The 19,050-nt window shown below is 32.3% G+C and overlaps 1 protein-coding gene across 6 annotated transcripts in view; it reads left to right on the forward strand.

The window, feature by feature from the left end:
- The window catches only part of LOC117327146, a 162,104-nt gene that overhangs the window by 80,326 nt on the left and 62,728 nt on the right, over nt 1-19,050 (forward strand). For 2 of the 6 annotated variants that reach the window (XR_004532584.1, XR_004532583.1), the window contains one exon: nt 5,798-5,852. The exons of 3 other annotated variants lie outside the window; for them this stretch is intronic. The gene's annotated coding sequence lies outside the window, so the exon portion shown is untranslated. Of the gene's footprint in view, nt 1-5,154; nt 5,433-5,797; nt 5,853-19,050 lie in introns of those variants that run through there. One more of the 6 variants, XR_004532585.1, reaches the window with a different exon arrangement.

Below are 19,050 nucleotides of genomic sequence, written 5' to 3' on the forward strand. Positions count from 1 at the left end.
CTTGAAAATTATACGTGTATTGATATTTTTTACAGTTGACATTTGGAATGTTATTTTTTTAATAGTATGATCAATGACATGCCGTGAGGTCCTGTCCTAAAACATCTGAAGACCATATGTGACATAGTTTGATGATCAGGTGCCGAGATACGGTGAAATCAGAATCGCGCCCTGCAGCCTCATCATCGTGACGACCGATCGATATAAGTTCATCCCATAATCAGATGGTTTGCACGTATATTAAGAGTAATTACATACTACAATACGAGCAGGAACTTCATATATATGTTGCTTTAGTATAGAACCATGTGACTTTCACACTAAATACCGGGGTGGCAGGCAACAGTCGACGGTATGCGGATAATTATAGATGAGAGTCTTCAGACGGTAATAAACCCCGTCACGTTAGTATAGCTAGAGTGTTTAAGTATGTGTGTGGTATTGGTTAGTAGCTATCCAACAGATGCATTAAGAGTTGGAGACAATTTAAATATTAGCATACAATATACATAGATTTTAGAATATACAATGATATCAACATATATTTAGAACCATATAGACATTAAATTTAGAATTATATTAAACTGATATTCTAAACAATTACGTTTGTATATCCCTTGATACATTTCACACAAATTGTTCTAATTTTTGGCAAACTAATATATTCAAAATTTATATTGAACATTATTTCTATGATAATTTTTTAATAAATCGTACAGTCTACCTATAGTGTAAATTTTGCCTATAATTAATTCTTTTAAAGACATATCGATAAAATGAGTTTTTTTTAGCAAAGGAAAGTTACTTTTCGAGGAATCATTGTTATGCCACTTTTTATGGCTCAAATGAAAAATATGCATTTTATGAAAGTTTTGAATAAAACAACATTCCTTTAATAATGTTGGTAGGTTTTAAGACGCGGTGTATATTTTAAAAGAAAAATTCAATTATCACCGTCAAATGAATTAATTTCAACATATTGCACACTTTCTGTTTGTACTTGGCTTATAATATGCTACACATGTCACAGAATTGTATCTTGATTTTAGACGACAATGCATCATTCTTTGAAGTAAAATGCTGAATATATACAATCACTTTTCTGCTAAGATACTATTACAGATACATGTCGTTACGAGGTAAATACCTTGTGTTTACGTATGTTGATGAGGTTCAGGACCGCAAAAAATATTATACCAACGGCAATCAATTGATAATCATTATTTTGCTATATATAGAAAGTGATAGCTGTGGGTAATCAGATATATATCGCTGTAGAAACTGTGGAGGGATCTAACCTCCTGTTCTTGATAACCTATACCACTAAGCCACAATATAAGGCATTGCTGCGTTACACAGTATCTGTAATGAAGTTTGTTTTCCAATTTGTAATGCATATTGGGTATATAGACCTTGTGCGTGACTCCAAATAAACTGACATATAGCATGAGTTATTCGTGGTACTTTCTTTCGTGATTTAGATAGTTTTTTGGTAAAAAATTTCTTGGGTAGCCTATATGAACCAAAAATAATGTTTGGTATTTGAACTGAATTCGGTGTAATTATTATAACGGTTACGTATCAACCAGGAAAACCGCTGTTTTTTTTTTTGTTTTTTTTTATTTTTACAAAACGAACATTTCATGTTGTATGCACTGTAAACGTGGATATGTATTTGAGTCCTGTTGGTCGCAAAAAATTCCCCACGCATATTTTTATATCAATTTGGGAAATCTCGAACTACAAAAAGGAAATAAAAAGGTGGATCAATCGCGAAAATTTCCCCCACGTGTATAGTTTACATATCGTAATCGCGAAATTACCCCCTCTCCTCCGCGAAAATCACCACGTTTACAGTATAAACCGTGATAGCAATATAATCATCAATATTGGTAAGTGCACACTGACTTATTTTCATCCTTGTTTTGGATTTTATTTTGACTTGATTGAAAGATTTTCGACTTGATATTGATATTTGTCAAAGACTATGGCATAAATATGAATCAGTACAATACGGTGAACATCTATTGTTTTCAATCAGCACAATACGATGGACATCTATTGTTTTAATCAGCACAATACGATGAACATCTTTTGTTTTAATCAGCACAATACGATGGACTTCTATTGTTTTCAATCAGCACAATATGATGGACATCTATTGTTTTTAAAAATAATATTTTTATATGGTATGGAATCATTCCATGGGAAATAATACAATAAGAAAATAACCAGAGGCTATTTACATGAATAACTCATTTTGAAGTTCAAATAAAATAAATGGTTCAAATGTACATGAGATCTGAAACAGAACACTTAGGGTGAGAACTTAATGGTATCAAACTGGTCGTAGTGTGTGTGTTGATAATTTTTTATCGGGTGTGGTATCAACAATGGATATCGAGATTTGTGAAAAGACATGGACACACTAGTCCAATAAAGATCAGAACAGCTGTTGTCAATTAGCACGCTCCACCTAATTAAACATCAAACATGAAACTGTTGATTGTATAAAACACTGTGAAATCAAGGCTGAACTGAAATCGAATACTGAAATGTTATACAACCGACGGACAACTGCTTGTGAATGTATCATAGCAGTAGTAGCGCGCGCTGCAACCTGTGGCAAACTTGCTACCGGCCATAATGTTGATTTATGTTGTCACACAAATACTAGTTATTTCTAATTTCAAATTTATTATGATATTTATCAGTATACCAATATGTTTTAAATTGTAAGGTAGCGAAAGAGCTATAAAAAGGGAGGTAATTCTGTCATAAACAACATATTCTTCACTTAAATGTTGTTTTAGTATGAAACCATGTGTGACGTCTGTCATAATACTTCAGAATCATTAAACGAAGCTTAACGTAGCTCGACGAAATGTAATATGCGGAAACTGTATTAGGCTTAGTGTTATATATCTAGTCAGAAATCAACTGTAAATGAATACCCAGCAAAAATGATATTTTTTATTAATGTTACAACTATTATACTTTTTATTACGACTGCAGTCAACTACTAGCGTGGCCCATTACGATATGCACCGTTAATTTGTCATTCCTAGGGGAGAATGTCCAAACTTTCAATGGCTATAAAACATTAACAATTTAATGGTGTGCAGCACACTGAACAGTACAGGTGTATGCAGAATCATATTGGTTTACCCATGCTTGACATCAATCTCGAAACCATGAAGTATACATTATCATCGATCTGCAGCGGCACTGCTGATGGTTTTCAAGCAAGACTTTAGCCTGAAGGGCATTAATTGTTAACAAAAATTTTTTACTTCATTATATAATCTATATATCTGACTATAGTTAAAGTTGATATAAAAACGTAGTTTGAAATTATTTGTTTATTTTTCTTAAGATGAATAAGACAACTTTTAAAAGAATATACTTGAAATTTATCATACAATAAACATAAGCAACAGCTGGATTGTTGTTTTTTTATGGTAGTTTTACTACGCCATAGCTTTTAAAAATTAGAGATTCTGAGATATACAAAATATAGAGCTTGTTATCAAGAAAGTTGTTTTCCTTTTAATAACAAATAATTTGCATTGGAAGTATTTATCCTTGTTTGTACTGTGTCAGTTTTTGTACTGTGTGTATAGCAATAGTACCTCCTTAAATTTACATCGCATGTCTCAGATCGGTGGGTATTGGAGTTGATGATGGTGATTCTTGTCTTGTCAGACTTCGACTATTGTAGTGTTTTTTTATTTATGGCACATTGGAATCTATCATATTGAAGGAGGGCTTGACTACAGTATCAATAATTAACATTGTAGTAAATGAAATAATGTAGTTAAAAATAACATTGCAATACAAAGAATAAGGTATTTATAACTAAGGTTGTTATGAATGAAATTTGTTGTTTATAGATAATATTGTGATAAATGTAATTAGGTATTTATAGATAATATTGCGATAAATGAAATTAGGTATCAATAGATAGTATTGTGATAAATCAAATTATATTGTAATAAACAACATTGTAATAAATGAAATATATATTTATAAATAATATTGTAATCAATAAAATTAGATATTTGTAGTACGTAATTCTGAATAATCTTGAAGATGGAGAGGATGGAAAGAAACTTTCTTTCAAGTATTGATAACGTTGTAGGCTGGCTGGCTTGATTTCACTGACTGTTCTCTGTCCATCAGAGTAAGGTTTATAGATTGATATTGAAGTCATGTGACCAGTTTAAACATAGTCTGACATGACATAAACGTATAATGAATGACAATCCAGTCTACACTCCGAGCATTAATGATACAATTAATTTACTGGATGAAAAAAAAACAAATTATGCTAAAATATATTTGTTGTTGACACATATAGTTTAGATACACTCCTCTGCTAAATACTTGTCTTGTTAGCTTTTTGAATTATACCATAAATGGCTACATACACCACATTTTGAACCATTCATTCATTGACTTGGAATATATTTCGTCGTTTTAACAATCACATATTCCATCCATAGACAATAAATGTTGTGATACAATCTATCTTTAAAAAGACACGAATCTTCACACAACAGTAGAATGTTTGACATATCATTACAATTGAAAAAAGTTCAAGAAGATTTATTTTTGATTTATTTTTCTATTTCACCAAGAGTGTGTCATTTATTTGTTTTTGTTTCATAATAAAAACACACCTTATTACATATTTTTAAGTGATATATCTTTTAAACGATTAAAAGTCTTTTACTTTAAAAATATGATACACTTATATCACCACCTACAGTTTAATAGGAATGAGACTTAAAGACTGTGAAATCTGTGAACTACGAAAATCACCTGTTTATTTAGTCTGTATAAGTCAGGCCGAAACTGGCAACGAAATATATATAATTATGTCATAGAAAAAAATTCTACAATCACCTAGACATTCATATTTTAAAGGACAAAACAGGCTTGGAGCATGCTGTTATTATATAATTGCACGTACCACATAAACGTCATAGTATTATCAGTATTTGTCATTCAAATGTAAACATTCGACTCAATGTTATAGAAGATATTGACAACATAATTACAATATGAAAAGAACCTGTAATTATTCAATTCTGAATAGAATTGTAATTATTCGTATGATTTAAAATTCAAATAGAAAGACATATTTCCATTGTGTGCATCGACGTAAGTATAATGGACTGTACGAGCATGATTTGAATTTAAATAGAAAACATTATACAAACTTCAGAATCAGAAACCGTTATACTATTTATACTGTAGACATATTGTCAGTAGCTGGAACACAAAATCACGGCCGGTGTCGTATAAATATTATTGATCTAAGCTGCTGGAGACCGCTTAGTATGCGCGGTGTATTTGCATTCATTTCGGCAGCTCATGAAAATTCCAATTTAATTTTCCTCGGGAGTGAAGGGCTCTACTAGATTATGGTCAGTTTTAAAATCCGCCGATTATTTTCCTTTTAGCAATTTCTTGTGCCGTTGTCCTAATCTGACATTCATATTATTCATGAGAGTAGTAATTCATATTGTCCGTGCGCGAAAATTGGAATGGACTTACAAGGCTGAAAAACCTGTTAATCGCTGTCTGCTGAATTTTAACCGCTTGCTTCTCGTAATCTGAGCCGTCAATCGCTTCCAAATAAATTCATGTATTCCTCTTACTTTGCTGGTATTTCAAATCAATTCGTTGCCGATGGTGGTTTAGGGAGAATGGCTAGAGAAAGCTGCAGTTTACAACAAGGAAAAGATGGATATTTATATTTACTTACTAGGAACCTATTTTGTTGTTGCAGATGGGAATTTCTGATACTGCCCATGTTAGTTGTGGAACTTGCGGAAAGGTAGCAGGTAGGTGCATAATCAGCATTCCTAAATTAGTCAACAAATATGTCTTCCAAATTTCTCGTCGAAACGAGAATTTCACATCCTTGTTGGATTTAACACCAGAATATGTAGCCTGTCAAAATGTAAACAAAGTATCTTTATTTATATAACTTTGATTATGAAGGAAATCAGTGCAACCCAACGTGTTTTAAAAATCCAGACGAAATGGTGGATATGATATGATTTTTCAACGATAGGATTTTTTCCTGTTTTGCTTCTAGCTAGTGTCTACAGTACACAAACATAAACATTATCAGTGAAGTGTATTCACACTGTAGAAAATTTCACTATTTATCAAGATTAATGCAACATAATTTCAAAGGACTGTGCTGCGTAGGAACACAGCCTATAAACTATTTTAAGGGTAAAGTGATATATTGTGGGGTCATTTAGTACATATTTGAATGAAAAGGTATATTTTTCTCAATTTAAATTCCTGAATTCGAGATGTTTATATACAGTCTACAACTGGTAGTATATAAATGCTATATATATATATACACACGATATATAATGCTACGATTTATACATAACTATACATATATGTATGAAGGATACATAATATGTACTTTTGTAAGAATAAATCCGCTCTGCTATATTTTTGTGATAACGTATATTACATATGTGCTCTGTGTTAGAGATACAATTATCTGGTCTAGTTCCCAACACCTTTAAATCAAAACCCGAGTTGGTGAGATTTGGTTTTAATGGATAGCGTTACCTTGTTTATATGGCTAGTTTAGTACCCATAAAAAGATGCTATTCACGTGCGCTGATGATAAACGTCACAGGATGCCCTAACACACTTCTGTACAGGATCATTTCATGACCACAAGGGGACCATTTCGACCCATTGCAAGCAGTCTAGATACCAATTTATTTTTATTTATATTTCCAAACATAAAAATAATATTTTTGATGGCGTGGATTTATTTCAAATATTTATTTAATCAGAAAGACATGATCATTCGGTATATTTTTTTTTTTTAGAAAATTAGAAAATACTCCTTTAAATATGACTTGTAATTACACTGATAGGTTTTTATTGGAATATTAATAAATTATTGAATACGTTGAAATTTACATTTCAGTTCAATGTTCATTACATTATACAAATGTATTTATAACTTACATTAAATGCATGCTAATAGATTACATATCTTGCATTTATATGTTTGTAAAATTAAATGCAAAAACGTTTTTTAGCAAAATTATTTTGTACAAAACATAAACACTTACTGCCATAGCACATATGTAGTTTGGTGTAAGTTATTATAAACATGCCATTCCCTACTAAATGATAAATATAGGATTATGTTGAGTACTTTGATGACACATTTATACTTATACTTATCCATACCCCATACTCATCATATTTTATCAATGTGGTATTTCGAATATTTAACGCATATATACATTAAAAATAAAACATCAAAACTAAAATTGAAACAAATATAAAGATATTGTGATTTACATATATTTTACCCTAAATAAAATCTGAATTAATGGGTAAAAAATAATTGACCTATATAACGATAATATAAGAACGAATGGTATATTTCATCAAAAAATAAACGCGTGTTAAAAATGAGACCTTTCACAAAAATTATGGCGACACAGTCGAGGTTATGATCTTTGTATGAGTCAAAAGTTTTCACAGACAGGGGCTAGGAAACAGGGGCAGCTAATACCATACAGTTATATCGAATATATGTCAGATTTGTCTGAAACACCGTTTAAGGTATAGACTAAATGTTGAACTTTCCATTTCATCGACGCTATCGCTGGCCTACGAGTGTATCTTAATGAGAGCAATTAGCCTTAATATCCAAGAGTCCTTTGCTTGGTTGGAGCTAATGTCAGTTATCCATTCTATATCAGTTTAATATTTCCGCACAATTTGACGATATGAGCGACGAGTATTTCCAAATTAAGTACTTCACGCCTGGATGCTTATACAAAAATGTAATTTACCACCCCTGGAAACACTGCTAGATATGTATTACTGAGAGGCAGAGAGGCGATTACAGATGACCCTGCAAGCGGGGTTCTAATGAACTAAACAGCAAGAGCATTTACTGAAAAATAAAAAGGTCTGTTTCTTTAGGGAAAAACATCCCTGGACGATGTTTGAAACACACGTAAGGCCATCGGGAGGTAGAAGAACAACTAATTTCTCTTCCATCTTGTGATATTTTTGCACTGGCAGGATAGCAATAATAGCCGCCATGGAAATTGCTTCTATCAAATATCCATTTTATCCCTTCTGACAATCCATCAAACCCAACGTGGACGTTATCAATTGAACTCACCGAACAAAAGAATTTGTGTCATTTATCAGCTTTGCCCAGGAAAATATCCCTGACTTTCCTCTGACAGCTGGGTTTTCCAATAACTTTTCTAAATCCGCCACTTTTGTGCTCCAACAAACACACTCAAAAATTGCACGAAAAACTGTTCTCTTCGTCGATAAAGTCATTTATCGGAGAATATGTTGTCCCAGTTTTCATCACCGTTAGTCTGTGCGAACAGTGAATGTGATGGTGGTGCACTTTCTTTAGCCCCTAGAAGTACCGGCATGTCACATTGTCCCTGTTTTACTCTGCATCACTGGACTGTGCGGCCTCCATGTCGGTTTTATGTGTAGAGATACAGTTTTAAAGAACTATATGCCCTGTTGTGTGAAGAAAAATATACTGTGTTTCCACACAGGATCGGATCCAAATAATATCTGAATACATGCGAAAATATAGTAAAAGTATATGTGAAAATATGAATGGTATTTAAGTTATTACTGTATATATACTACAAAGGAAGAAATGTACAGTATATGTGTATAAAAATAAAACACACGTTGCATGCGTACAAACATAATTGTATGAAATCATTTAATATATCTGCACGTGGAAAAAAAGCACTGTACTACAACAAGCTTATACACGTAGAGAATTTTAATGCATAGTGAATGAAAAAAGAATTAGTATCCTTATTTTGAAAACATTGAAATAAGGATGCATTGATAGAAACACTGTTAATTAATTGGATCTTTTAAAAGATATAACTCAACAATATTAATTTCAGTGTTAAAAAATATTCTAAATGTGATTTGATTTAAAATTTGAAATTAATATTTTTCGAGAATTACCCTGTATAATATCAATAAAACACATAAATATGTTGTCGTTACAATTTTCAAAATCTATAACATATGTTTTCTAAATATACATCGAAGATATATACATTTTACATGTGATAACATAAGCATATTCTATATTTAAGGAAATGAGGAAGTACCTAACATAGATACACTATAAAAAAAATTATGCAAAATGGTTGAAAAGGATTATCTGTGGTATAGTGCTTTGTTATCAAAATAAATACGTTCTATTACTCGTAGCAGATATGAAATAGAAAGGTATGCCTTGCGACATTACACTTGCATTACCTAACACATTATATATATATAATGCGTTAGGGAATGCAATATAATATAACACATGTATATCTAAATTTAGAAATCATTATCAGGATTGAAAGAGGTAGATAAACACACTTATTTAGACATGGAGTAAGTTATATGTATTAATACAGGCAAAAAATGGTACTAAATATCACCGAGTTTATGAAATTAGCTTCCTTAAGTGTTATCAAACCTGTAATGATTCCTTATGATAAAATCTAATATAGATCTTTTGAAATTCATAAGGGGCGTGATAGATTCTTAATAGCTAAACATTATCGTGTTATCAGATCGCCACCTATTTGAATATTCGATTTAAACATGTTCGTTAAATTATTTTATAGTAATGCTGATATTTGAAACCAATTATTCTTGTTCATGACAAAGATGAACATATTTTACCAAACTACATCAAAATTGAGTTGGTTATATGTATTTAAATTTGTTTTCTAGTTATGATTAATTCTACCAGATGTATTTTCCAAGACCTGACAGGCCGAATTAAACACTTCCGTTATGAATAGCATGTTGACAGTTTAACCTGTCAAATAGTCTTCATTAAAACTGTCCGTCAGTTTAGTTATAGATGTCGTTTTCGAAATTGTCAAAAGATTTGACCTAGCCGTGAAATCTGATTGCATGATTAGAGCTGAAATACCTTTAGACGTTTATTATAACCTTCTTCCATCCCCTAGTTCCTGCTTGTTTTCCCAGACAATAGTGTCTATATGGACAGCGGACCGTGTAGAAAGCAGGTGTTAGACATCCTCCTAGGTTATACAAGCGATGTGCAGTACCCATGAAAGTGCTTTCACTAGGCTAGTTCCCGTAATCAATTTCATTTGTTCGGTATTATACCTACTCGATACGATGATTTAGCAAGACGATTCTGACTTATAGCTGAAATCGACACGATACCTTTTTACCATTCATTTATAAGATGTACCATTGAGAAGACTGTCAAAAGATAAAAACAGGTTGCCTTTTCCTACGACTAAGCCTTATGACTTTTTCCCGTCCAGGATTTCAATAGATTCCTGAAAAACTCATTAAGATTAACACGAAGCTGAAAATTGCATTCGTAGTACATTGAAAGGACAACAAATAGAAAACCCTTTTTCAAATATCAATGCTTTAATATTGACAAAGATAAAATGATATTATATTTAAACCTAACAGGGCGTAGCTGTAACGAAATCCGACCACAAAGCATTGCGAATAACGTTGATCCATCATCCCCGTAGTGGCAAACGTACATTTTAAAAGCAGCAAACATTTATTACTTTCAAGGTTTGCAATGAAATATATCAATATTTTTAAATACAACTTTACTCTTCAGTTAGGCATTGAAGCGTAATATTTTTCATAAAATTTTTATTTAAAAGGACTTCTCTTATCTAAATTGCGTTTTGAATTCAGATACACCTGTAAAAGTGCAGAGGGAATTTCTCTTAGAAAGTGACACCCGTAGATGATTATATTGGACAAGTTCCGTGGATTATTGAAGAAGAAATATCATTTAAGTCAAATATCGTATTATCTCTTACATCCAAATGACACCCATTTTACTGTGCCGACCATTCACACATTTTATAATCTAGACTTCTATATTTTCTTTGTTGTTTCCTCATTATCCCTCTTTTTATCTCTTGGGCTGTGAATGTATGATATCAACTAATGTCACGCTAACATTTAATAATCAGTCATGCTAAAATATCACATGAACCAGTTATCATTACATTAAAATTCCACATCTAAACAGGTAACATATATTTCTGTCATTAAAACTCTCAATTTTACTGTATAACTCCTCAGTCATCGTGATTTCCAAATATGATCCGACGTTTTATCTAAAATATTTCACTTTTAAACTCGAGTTAAAGTCACTGATTTTATTTGAACTCTCAATTTCACTTACTTGAATCGTCTTGCCCCTGTTTTGATATAAGAAAACATTCGAGTACCCCTTCTCTATCATTTGAACTCCCACATACACTTTATTTTAGATGAGTAGTCCTTTACATTTGGAGAGTCCGATGGAAGAGCAATGTCAACCTAGTATACTAAGGGTTGTATGTACATGGACGAAAGATAAATATTCACTTTTCTGCCCCTTCTATACTTAATTCCCTGTAGTACTGGCATCTTAACATTTCCCGATGACAAAACAAAAAATGTCACGACAGTGGAGATAGCAAAGCAAATGTTTACTCAATTAATAATTCAAACTTATTCTCCTATATAATCCTATAAGAAGGAATTCCACGACTTTAGTCGACTGTTTTGATGAATGGAATACTACCAGCATGGAACTATGTGGTCGTTCTCGATTTATAAACAGATTAGTTTATTATCGACGATCGAATTAGTCTCGTAGGAATACTGGCACAGTATAATGTAATTATTCAGATGATTGAAACAAGATATAAATAGCACGATATGTATCTTTTTCACTGAATGGTTATATTTTGTAAATGAAAACATGCCGAGGTAATCTTGATTATAATATATGTTGATAGGGTGTTAATCTTAATGACTTAATGTTCTAATTACATATGCACATTTAAAAACTACATACTTAATGTTTTATCAAGCTAACCATGCGTTGGTGAATATTTACGTTTATACTAAGAACTGGTTTATGAATTACATCCTAGTGTCAACAGTCTAATTATTGTCAACTTCGATTGAACAATTTGGATATAAATTTGATCATATATCTTCTTAACATGCTAATCCGCCATACCATATACTGAGTCATACACAGTAGTGAGAGAGATGAAGGCCACGACCTCAGTTGGGGAAGCTGACAAATGTCAAACATACTTGATCTATAATTACTATGATAGAGTAGAGGTTGAAATTGATAGCATTACAACATGTGACGCCATCACGTGCAAACGTGCGTCCATAATACTACACAAGCATGTTGGAAAACAATATTTGAAGTGTGTTTATTTAATCAGTGCTGTTTTTTTTTTGTATATATATCTAAATTAACCGTGGTTTTCATGTTAGTAAAATATTTTAAAATATTTATCTAGCCCATTGAATATTTTTTATGTGTTTGGAAGGTTTTATCAATGATTGTCTTTAAATAACACTGAAACCTTTTCGTATGATTACATGTAACCTGTCAATAAGTTGTCAAATGTCTGATAAATTGATTTTTTTAAATTCAAATTCTGACGAAATTTTTTTTTATTTAATGATAAAGTACATATATCGTTGATTTGTTTACTTTTGCTTTAGGCAACTCCATTTTTTGCTCTGCTCATACAATGGATATAATTACGAATACAGGAATCGTTTTAACATGCAGAATTTCAGGACACGGTACTACATTCTGCAAAAATGAGAAATTCATCGTTTTGAACTTACCAATATGTTTTTTGAACGATAACATCATGTTACTCCTTTTAGCGATGTGACTTATGCTAATTTTCTAATTGATAAGTGAACTTTTCTTTAGGTTCCGATGCTGCCTATATTTGGAACATTTTAAAACAAATTGAGTAATTGACTTTGTCATTAAAAACCTGACCGTGTACACTTAGAGGTCAAGATTAGTAATATTTACCTGTCAATTTAAAACGATTTGATATATATGTAAAGATATAATAGAATAAAAAGTCAAACACAGATCTGCTGTCTCCCTAGTACTTTTGCGGTTACATCGTGCCGCTCTTCAGGGGATTAAAGATATATATATATATATAAAGAAAAAAAAAGAATACACAGATGAAATATCGAAAGATAAACCTTGTCCTTATTGTTGCCTAAACCTTCATTTTTCTCAGCCATGCCAGCCTCTGTAACTATAAAATATAAGACCTAAGATAGCCCAGTAACACACAAGTAGTAATCCCCGGAACGTACACACGATGATGACAGATATCAGAGAAAACTTGTGTGAAACACTTCAATGATAATTCGACACGGGTCACTGGCCAAGTCTAATCAGATATTCAATAAACTGATTATGTTTAAGACGTTTGAAATTGTCGCTCCTACAATGTCATTATCGGCGAGATCGTGCCGTTTGCTCAATTGCGGAAGATTTCGCAGGGTAAATTTATCAATAGTGTAGCCCCTTTGATCGACTCTGTAGCATGCCCCTACAACTGTATAGTTCTAATGAAATTGGTTTTCATCAGCTCCAGCGAAGATAACCAGCGGCGATGTAAAAACATACTGTAGGAAGTTGAGTGTTGTATTTACTAAAACAACATTACTTATAAAGATGATGAACAATTACTCCAGGTTATCAAACTATCCGTGAAACCTGCAGGCAAAGGCGATGATTCAATTAATAACCAAACTAAAGTATTGATGTAAGAAATTTTCCTTTAGAAATTTAATTATCACATAAAAATAATGTTAAAGATAATTGACGTCAATGGATTCTTGTTTACATTTTCGCATATTATATATAATATATATTAGTAGCTTAGCATATCGTCACTTTTAAATAATATTTCATATTACAGTGTTAATGAAACAGTAATCAGGGGTAATTACTTTAGCAGATAAAAATTAATGAGAATAGCATAATAAAGTTCTTATGATTAAATAGGGGTGTGTGTATACAAGTTGTTGTAATCTATTTGCTATCAATTCTGATTAAGTACTTACCTTATAAAGGTTTCTGCAGAAATCTTACACACGAAACGTTGATTTATGGATTTCGCTGGTAAGGAATCAGATGGGATAAGATTTCCCGTGAAAGCCTTACATCGCTGCAAGATGGCTCGTCCGATTTTAGATTCCTGTTTTACAGATGATATGAATAGACAGTTCCTTTCTACAGAGTAGAAGATACCATAGGTAAATGAATGAATAGATAAATAAATAAACAAATAAATGAATATATATATATAAATAAATAAATAAGATACCGATTACAATCATCTTAAATATACATATATATATATAATATATAATATGTCTCATGCATTGAATTGTAACTAATTATATATAGTGTAGTATATGAACGAACAATCTGCTCAAGAAAACTAGAATAATAACATGTATCACTTAATATATCCATTTCAATGATATTCAAATTCATTAAACAATATACAAGACGAATAGAGGAGAAGTCTTATAATACACATATTTCCTGTCTCCTCGTCTTCTGTCTGAATTAATCTAGAAACATTAGCATGGCATGAATGGTATACCTGTAAATATATATATATAACTTAGCAACACAAATGACGAAGGAAGACAACATTTGTGTTGCTAAGTGATATATCTATTTATTAGCACAATGTATCATATACACTATGTGTTGGTGATCCGAAGATATAGATCTGAATTTCCTGACGTAGTTGTACCGAGAGAAATATGTAAATATATATTTAAGAAAATATTATCTATCATGAAATATGCCATCTGTGTTTTATGTTCTTAAAGCAGGAAATAGTTTGGAACTTTGAAAACAAATGATGCATACAACTTTTTGAGCTTTTTATAATTGTTGCACAATAAAAACCTGTTGTGTTTAGTCGGAAATTATCAAATAAACAGAACCAACCCCAGTAAAGTTATAATTAATGGAGAAACAACAAAATACAATTTATTTAATCTACTTGACCAAATAAAGATGATATGGAAGGTCCCAATCATTAATTCCTATTGGGTAAGACATAATGTATGAACTGTATGAAATGTATGAAATGTTTTCTATCGTTATTAAGATACTAACAAACAAAGAAATTGTATTCCTTATTGTAAACATTGACCAATGAAAATCAGTTAAGTCAAACGGAAGCATGAGATCCTAAATATCACTTTGAATAATCTTTAACGGAGTTAAATGTTAAATTATAATATTTAGACAATTACTTTTCAATTATATGATTGCCAATAACAATAACACATTAATTGATAAATATTCGGATAATCGGATATTATATATATATATACACGGCTTGAAAACGTTAGCGATATTCAACCGGAATTGTCTTGTTGTGTCATTTATGTTTACATATATATATATATATGTATGATGATGATTTCAGTATTATATAAATAGAAGATATATATTAGATAAAATATAAGAATGCATTTGGGAAAACAAATTGGACAGCGCTGGGATAAATCCGACTGGATATCGTGTCTGTGACAATATAATTATGGCCAAGAGATACCACGTGAATGTAATTACTGAACTAATTGATCAATTGTTTATGATACTCTAGAGACGTGAAAAAACAATAGGATTTAATGAAGCTCAATAACTATTAAAGAATCCTTATCTTGTGTGTTTTTATAGTATGAAACAGTAGCTGGTTACCCCTAAATGAAATACAGAACAGGGAAGAACATATCTGACTTCAAATCTATGTGTAGCCGTCGGAATGATAAAAACAAAAACAAAATAGAAAATAAAAAAGTGAAATTATACATTTCAAAATCAGAAAGACTAATTAGAAATTGTTTAATTTCCTGTATGCAAGATCCTTAGATATTGTTTTATTGATATTTTGTGTTTCTGATAGTAATCAGGCTCCAAACAAAGTATTTTTTGGTTTAGTTTAAAATGAATACTTATACACTAAATCAAATATGCATTTAACGAAAAAGTATAGATATAGTTTGTTTCTTCAGTTCGGTTAAAAACAAATATTCTATTCTCTAGGTAGAACATAAGTATACACAAGTAGATTATTTTTCTCCGTTTTAAAAGTAGTTATTTAAAATAAGCCCCCGTATTCTTTAAGCAAACATATGATATAGAAAAACAAATCTTAACAAAATGTAAATTAAAATCTTCTTGCATGTTCGAATAGTATCATTTACATGTTTGGGTCAAGATAGCAAACGTTAATGTATGTTTTAAAATTTCAATAATATCCCTTGCAGGTTTGGGTCTGTCTACATACAAATTTTGATATATACAACGAAGATATCCCTCAACTAATTGAGTTAAATTGTTTTGTTTTTAAATAATTCAGATCAATGTCAACAATTTATCATATGATAACAATTAACCTATATATCCTATCGCTAATTCTTGTGTATGTAGCGTGAAAGTGCTTGTTAAGGCAACATTTTATTATAAATTAACTAACAGACTATCATATTACAATACACAAACAATACCTATGAATATTCATCGCTGATAGTTAAGGAAAAAAACGATAATTGAATTAACTCATCAATAAATTTAATACCTTTTGTGTTGCAGGCTAGGGTAAAGCACTATGCTACTCAGAAGAAAACATAATTTGGCCTAGCTTCACCTCGCTTGGGATAAATACCCTGTATTTATGAATAGTAATGCCAGTGTTATGGGAATTAACAATAACGACCTTTCCAAAGAATTCATCGGCAAAGGTCACCTAAGCCAGGCTACTCCAATTTATCACTCCTGTTGGTACGGGCAGAAGGAAAACATTAAAATTAAATGCATGGAACAGCCCCATCAAAACTCAGAGCGGTCGTAATAAATTGTTGAAGAGACCCATATATTAAATACCGTTAGACTTATACACAGCGAGAGTCGGTGTAAGGGAAACTATCTACGCTATACTTTCTTACCTATCTGGCGTTTCGTCGGTCGTCATTCCTGAAGCACATATCTCCGTATGATAGGTTGTCCTTGTTGGGAAAAGTCATTTTCAAACATCTGCTTTTGACCATTCAAAACGATACATTTTCGTAACTGATTGTTACACGTAATCTTTACTGACTGGGAGCATATATACATTAATTATAAGATTTAGATGTAACGTTGACTGAAGAAGATAACCAGATCTGTGTATCATCATATAAGGTGTTTAGAGAGATTGTACGTCTACCCTTTTATATTTGTAATTTTGTTTAGACCTAATCCGATGGATGACTATTATCTTGTGGATGTCCACTATTTTGTTGATGTCCGCTTTCTTGTCCACAGTCTTTTGGATGTCCACTATTTTGTCCACTGTCTTGTGGATGTCCAAAATCTTGTCCAAACTCTTGTGGATGTCCACTATCTTGCCCACTTTCCTGTCCACTATCTTGTGGATGTCCAATATATGTTGTCCAAACTCTTGTGGATGTCCACTATCTTGCCCACTTTCCTGTCCACTATCTTGTGGATGTCCACTTTCCTCACTGACGATTCCTAGAAGGACGAATCAGCTGTATGATGCAGCTTTATATCTAACTATTTCATATTTAAAGGGGTTTAACTATTTCGGGTTTTGTATAAATAAATAAGTTTCATAAAAGCTGCCATTGGTCAATAAATGTCAAATGATGTTGGTGCTATATATCGTCATTTATAAAATGTGTGGTAAATGTACATAGAAAAAACTTACCATTTACGTGTTACCAAGAAAAAGCAATTTACTTGGGTAAAAGGAAAATTTTGATAACGAGAAACCGGACAACTGGTTTTGTTGCCAAGGAACTGGACAACTGGTTTTGATGTCAAGGAACTGGACAACTGGTTTTGTTGTCAAAGAACTGGACAACTGGTTTTGATGCCAAGGAACTGGACAACTGGTTTTGTTGTCAAGGAACTGGATAACTGATTTTGATGTCAAGGAACTGGACAACTGGTTTGTTTTGCTACATATCATCTGCCTGTTTCCCTAATACAATGGCATATGAATTGTTCGATCCATAAAAACGGGCCTTGTAGTTTTGCTCTCTCTAGGTCTCTTATCTGTATATTTGGAGAATCGTTTGTCCAATACATGTCCACAAATATTTTAAAAAAACACCTAAGAAAGTTTTCATAATCAGGGCCACTAGATTGGATTCCTAAAATTGAATCGTTAGTTTTGTGTTGTATAATAATGACAAGATTTTTTTTATCAATACGAGCACAATGCAAATTTCCAGGGAGGGTTATTAAAGCAAAATATGTCATGAACCGCTGGACCGACTCAGTTCATGTTCACATCTTGATATAACAGTTAAAGCAGAATATGTCATGAACCGCTGGACCGACTCAGTTCATGTTCACATCTTAATATAACAGTTAAAGCAGAATATGTCATGAACCGCTGGACCGACTCAGTTCATGTTCACATCGTAATATAACAGCAGCATGGTGAACGCCTGATCATATTCTAGTTGTCATTGGTTAAGGTCAAAGTCAAGGTCAAGGTTGCCCATCTTAAAAATAAAACGCTGGTGTACAAGCTATGCCATGGAATCCTGTTATAGACGAGGGGTAGGGGGTATATCTATGTGAGGCCCTGGACAGATTTATGTTATAGACGAGGTGTTGGGGGTATATCTATGTGAGGCCCTGGACAGATTTATGTTATAGACGAGGAGTTGGGGGTATATCTATGTGAGGCCCTGGACAGATTTATGTTATAGACGAGGGATGGGGTATATCTATGTGAGGCCCTGGACATATTTACGTTATAGACGAGGGGTAGGGGGTATATCTATGTGAGGCCCTGGACATATTTATGTTATAGACGAGGGGATGGCGGTATATCTATGTGAGGCCCTGGACAGATTTATGTTATAGACGAGGGGTAGGGGGTATATCTATGTGAGGCCCTGTACAGATTTATGTTATAGACGAGGGGTTGGGGGTATATCTGTGTGAGGCCCTGGACAGATTTATGTTATAGACGAGGGGTAGGGGGTATATCTATGTGAGGCCCTGGACAGATTTATGTTATAGACGAGGGGTTGGGGTATATCTATATGAGGCCTTGGACAGATTTATGTTATAGACGGGGG

This window comes from Pecten maximus, chromosome 5 (assembly GCF_902652985.1).
Source record: "Pecten maximus chromosome 5, xPecMax1.1, whole genome shotgun sequence".
NCBI lineage: Eukaryota > Metazoa > Mollusca > Bivalvia > Pectinida > Pectinidae > Pecten > Pecten maximus.